The sequence below is a fragment of the Triticum urartu genome, chromosome 4 (assembly GCF_003073215.2).
Source record: "Triticum urartu cultivar G1812 chromosome 4, Tu2.1, whole genome shotgun sequence".
Lineage (NCBI taxonomy): Eukaryota > Viridiplantae > Streptophyta > Magnoliopsida > Poales > Poaceae > Triticum > Triticum urartu.
In genome coordinates, this window is record NC_053025.1 from 223,707,209 (window position 1) to 223,713,106 (window position 5,898).

The 5,898-nt window shown below is 46.0% G+C and overlaps 1 long non-coding RNA gene across 6 annotated transcripts; it reads right to left on the reverse strand.

Moving 5' to 3' along the window:
• Positions 1-232: 232 nt before the first annotated feature.
• On the reverse strand, positions 233-5,669 carry LOC125551351. 6 transcript variants are annotated; one of them, XR_007302453.1, is made up of 4 exons: positions 4,462-5,669; positions 4,269-4,374; positions 420-3,831; positions 233-336 (listed from the first exon to the last, which is right to left on the reverse strand). It is a non-coding gene; the product is annotated as an uncharacterized LOC125551351 (long non-coding RNA). The 6 variants fall into 6 exon arrangements; XR_007302454.1 differs by having other exon boundaries at positions 248-3,831; positions 4,462-4,592; positions 5,197-5,669; XR_007302455.1 differs by having other exon boundaries at positions 248-3,831; positions 4,462-4,592; positions 4,797-5,669.
• Between the last annotated feature and the right edge of the window lie 229 nt (positions 5,670-5,898).

Below are 5,898 nucleotides of genomic sequence, written 5' to 3' on the forward strand. Positions count from 1 at the left end.
CAATCAGATTTCTGAATTTATTGCTTAAACAATGGATGTATATACCTACTTGAGTTGGCCCTTCCTCTTGGAGGGGATTGCGATTTGATGCTTAATATAAAGGAGTCAGAGTGGTTAGATATCTATGCAAAGATATCAAAGATCGAAACTGTTTCAAGAAACGCATGACCAGATAGTTTAAACATTTAGATCACAGCATCAAAGGAAAGACTGAAAAGTGTCTAGCATTCCTCGAAAGATCAGATGAGAGAACTGTCTTAGTAAGAGGCCACACTGTTGTACTGATTCCTTGAATCCGGTGCTGCAGGAGGCTATGTAGATCATCCCATCCACTTCCTATGGAAGTAGACAATTTGCTCATCTAAAAAAATTAAGACCAATGCACATAGATAGACATAGCTGAATTTTCCTGATCAAACCTTAGGTCTGAAGCTGATTTTGTTATTCAGTAATGAACTTAATGGCTGGAGAACGGAGAGTCGCTTCTGTTCCTCCAGTCGGAAGCCCGATTAAATTGAAACTGTCGGCAATGCACATGTGACTCTCCGCTGCATCAAGCATCAACCATCCTGACATGTTTTCCTTAATTGATCAGAAAAGTGATGCTTTGTTTGATGTATAACTGATCAGAAAAGAGATGCTTCGGTTAATGTGCAGCTAGAACTTGATATCAAAGGATATTATAATATGGAGAAGAAAGGGAGTGGGGAGAGGCTGCATTGGGTTGGTGGCCTTTTTCAGATCAATACGCGCCGTCGCCCGGCTCGGGAGCTCATGGACTCGGCGGAGCTCCATCCACACTGCGGCAGCGTGAGTGCGGGGCCTCATCCGTTGCGCACACGCCACCGGCGCCACAGGTGGAGAGCAAGGGCGAGCCAACTGGGGCTCCGTTCAGGCTGTGACCCGGTGGCGGGGGCCTACGCAGCTTGCTGCAAGGGGATGGGAAAGATTAGTATAGGATCTTCCTTGTGCCTGCCGCATCGCCAGCTAGGCGACACTGCTTCTACGGGTTCAGGAATCAGAGCAACTCATATCCCCTGCAAACCTACATCACCATGGTCACGTGCACGAGCCGGCCAGGGTGGCGGGGTAGTGGGAACTGGGAAGGGAGCTCGCCACGGCCCACGGGTTCTCAGGAGGTAGCGGTGGAGGATAAGCGTCTCGGCCATCGTCGTAGCTGCCATCTAGGGCATCCGTGCGCAGCTCATGGCGGCGGGTATTGGCGTGGGCAGGAGCCATTGCTGAGGTTTACGGTGAGAGGGGCTGAAGCCAGGACTGGAGAGGCGGCACCGGTGTGAACCCTGGGGCCGCGGTGTCATTGGGGAGCCGCATCCTAGGAGGTGGCCGAGTCGGCGTCAACGCGACCTCGAGGGGCAAGCACCTCTGGGTCGGTGTCCGACGACAACAAAGGAGTGCGGCGACGGCGTCCATAGGGCAGATACTCCTCTCCTCTTCGTGGACGGAGCGAGAGGACAGGTACGGAGGTTATAGGTGCCTACACTTTTATACAAAAAAAATCGGATAGACACTGGTATGAAAAGCAGTCCGATCAGCACCGGTAGAAAAGAAGTCGGATGTGCGCGGGACGACGTAGAAGACCTGGCATAGTACGGACGACGGACGACCTGGCATAGTTGGACACGGAAAGAAAGAGGATTTACCTTCTCAGGTTTTTCTTATATACATATAAACATAGATAGATTAGTACCACCTTGGATTTTAGAAAAAATATAGACATGTTGAAAGAAAACTAAAAGCGTAAATTCATGGGAAGAAGCGTATTGTGACGGTGAATCCATGGAGTCAATCCGTGCTTTATTATTAATTAGGAAAAGATTAGGGAGAGACTAGGACTAAGAAATATGACCGTGCGTTGCAACGGGAAAATAAATTGGTGTGTATGTGGTAGCACGACAACTTGTGCTTCGCTACACCAAAACGCATACCAGCAACATGATATCGAACAATGACAGCCGATAGGTAGTCACCAGGGTTTAGGAAAAAATACATTCTCCGAACAATTTAGGCCTCCTGTTAATCCTCGGCACATGGCTCACACACATGATCTTGTTAGGATTTAATTATGACACTTAATTAAAGGGAAATCTCCCCTTGTTCCAACCGACACCCGCAACAATCGCATCCCTCGATGCGCTGTTCGGGAACGGACGCATCTCTCTATTGCGTCCTCTCAGATTGTATATAAGCCTAATCATTAATGAAAGAGATCAAGCATTTTTGCCTTACTATTCATTCGTCTCTCTCGTTCGATCTCAAACATTAGAAACGGATTGAGCGGAAAACCAGCGAGGGTCAACATACGATACGATCATAAAAAAAGAGGATGACGGTGAACGAAATGATCATAAAAAAATAGAGAGTTATGGTGAACCGACGCAAGCAATTGACTTGCAACGGGGAGAGAAAGTTGATCCCATCATCATGCAAATGCACACCGACGTCACAATGCATACACAAACATTGTATACGATCCTGCCAGGGATCCACCTCTTTGTCCATTGTCCACCATCACCATGATGCCCCCACAGCCGGCAGGACATGTCAACCTTAGTGAGCACGCGCCCTACTGGACGCCAATGAAGGGCAAGAAGGCCCTTGAGGCAACGCATAGGCGCCCAAACGTTGTCTTCATCCTCCTACTCCTCCACCCAACAATTGGTCAACTCAACTATGTGTAAATTACCTCCAAAATTCCTTGACCCCCTATACAAAGCCTTTACCTTCATGAGCTAATCATGATACTACTTGACTAACAAATGTCCAATACATGTTGCTGAACTGAAGTCGTTTGCTATTAATACTTGACTGCTGAGTTCAACCTCTTTAATTCCATGACATGAGCTCAAATAGCATACCACCAGGTCAACCATTTTTTAATATTAGGGATGTTTTTGCTTGTATGCATATTATTTTAATCTTATTAAATAATAAATTAAATCAAGGGAGGAGGCGACACTTGGGAGAGCATGGAGAGATGAAATGCCAAACATGACAATATTCATATTATTTTATTCATCAACACACAATGTTAATTCACTAATCAACTTGTACTAAAAATATAGTTTATCTAGCTAAGTGCATCAGGAATCTAACCTCAAAAGATATTAATTCATTGATTATTCATATCCTTGTGAATCCATCAGTGAACAAAGTAAATTCAATAGATTAATGTGGGATTAAGGAAGAAAACTAAACCAGAAGATCAAATCAGTCTTAGTTAGCTCATCATGCGTGTTGTGACCAAGTTGTTCTCATTCAAAGTTTAACCTCCAAATAAAAGGAACAGAAAACTTTTGTCCCTCCTTCACAATGCTTCTACAGGTACCTAGAAGGCTTTTCAAGACTTGCAATATAGCAAGGTGCAAAGGGGGCGGTATGGCTTGATCTTACCAACAATCTCCCATGGGCTGAGAAAAACAGTTGATCCACATGAGCCCTCTCCTAAGTTATAACACTGGTATTAATTGTGAATTTCTACTTCTTTAAATTTACAGTCCTATTACATAATGAGAAGATAGTAACTTCTGCCAAGAAAATAATTCTAGGAAATTATACAGGTGCACTCACTTTGAGCTGCACTTTTTCTACTCCTGCTACGCCACCTCGTGTATATTCACATTGCGTACACATATGATCATGCCAAGAATTGCAACTCCAGTAATTGTAGAATATCAGCAACGAAGAGGGCATCATGACTGTTTTTTGTTCAGAAATCAGTAGGAGGACTTACCGTGCATCATGATTGCTTTTGCACGTACTCTTCTCCAATGCAGCTTTCACCAGAATAACAATAGCAATTTCTCCTCCCACCTGCGGATTTAAGTAACCTTGTTTTATCTCGTGTTGTCGCAAGAACCATCAGAAGTATGTTCATAGGAAGTTAAAGCCTACATGTACAGGTTTTCAATCTCAGTTTCCTGCAATGTTTTCCTTTAACTGTTTGGTTGTACGCTAGATGTATAGGGATATTTGTTTCTTGTATAGTAGCATTATCAAATAGGCCAGATCTGACTATTGGCTTAACCATGACTATTTTGCAGTCAGGCACAGTTCAAAAGATCACCTTAGGTCCTTAGCAAAGTCATTATGTCATTGTTTGAAACTTTGCATGCAATATCTGCATTAAGGATAACTGCATTTACATGGAGCGATGGTGTAAAATCTGAAGAGCTAGAAGCATCGTATGGGTGGACCGTGTGCGTCTTTGAAGTAGCAACTACACTGGAATGAAAACTAGAATTACGTACATTGGTGTTATATTATTATTGAACTACTTTCAAAGGAAACTTGGGCATCAACATTAGCATATGAGTCCATTCTTTGTTCAAAAAGTGCTGTAAGTTTGGCATAGGCCTGCGTGGGAAAACAAAAAATCATTAGCTCTGTCTGCATGCCAAACTCAAATTGAAGAAATAAATAAGAGCATCAGTAGCAAACAACCTTTGCATAAGGATCACCAGATTCCTGATGCAGGAGGGGTCGTGATGCAGTACCCACCGCAGCAATCCTTCTTGCAAGGGCATCCAATGGGAACATCTAGCCGCATAGTGAGTCCATTCTTCAAATAACTCCTGTAAATTTCACACAACGAACTTAGTAAGCATTGCCTTGAAGAGGAACTCAGGCTAGATTGGCAAAGCTGAGTGAGGTATCCAGCACAGAAGGACACGAATATGACCAACACAATGCGCGCCACCGGAACATTGAAACACATCCGGTCTAGCATTGTCAAGTTGGACATAGTTGAGAACTATCCATAAGGTGCCCAGCTGAACCTGTTCGTTCGGATGGACCTCGCCATGCTAGCAATATCTTGCAGCCATCGATGGTTATGGAGAGCTTCCCAGACTGTGCACTTATTCAGGATGCGCGGACTGATCTTCAGTAGTAAGGATGGCGCAAAATCACTAACATCAAAGCCTTCCATCCATTTGTTAGTCCAAAAAAAGTTGTACGCCCATCTCCCACATCACTCAATATGACCAAACTATTAAAGAGCTGACGTACAAAATCATCCACCGCTTCCAGTAATCCTTGCCATGGTATATTAGGATCTGATCTTCTCATCCACTCCCATCTCATCCGAAGAGCTACAGCCTATAGCTACAAGATTTTGACTTCCAATCCTCTGAAGCGATATGGCCTGCACACACTTTGCTAAGCAACCAAGCTCACCTCGCGTCACAGCTAGCCGGAGGCTAGAGAGCACGCGGCGCGTCAAGGGGAAGTCGGGAAGTGGCGTGCAGGTGGAGTAGGCCAGCGGCTGTGGTGGGAAGCGACAGCGGGGTTGCAGCGATGTTCACCGCGGGAGCCAGGAGGACTGGTCCAATGGGTGGTGGAGTGCGCCGTCGCCACGGGAGCCAGGCAGACTGGTCTAACGGGTGGTGGAGTGCGTCGGGATGGCGAAGCCGGCGGGGTTGGGGGAACCATTGCCGAGGTGGAAGCAGTGGGATGGAGTCCAAGCGGCGCCGTGGTAGCAGGGATGGGGGAGCAGGCAACGGATGCAGCGTCGAATGTCGTCGGCGGTGGAAGGCCACGTGGGTGGGGTAGGCGGCGCGCGGCGGCGTGGCGAGGGTGGCGGCGCGCTGGAGGTGGAAGATGGGATTGGGGCAGGGTCATGGGTCGTGCGGTTTTTTTCTGCTCGTATCCGTTCGGCGTGACTTGATAACTAAGACTACGGGTTGAATAATAAAAACCATAGGGGCTTTTGTGCAAAATTGCCGTGACGGTGAACCCAGGGACTCAATTCATGCTTTATTATTATATGGAGAGACTAGCACAAATGCCCGTGTGTTGCAACGGAGAAAAAATTGATGTGTGTTCACCAAAAAGAAAGCTGCACGACGACATTCATATGTTGCCACCTGGTGGTTGCAA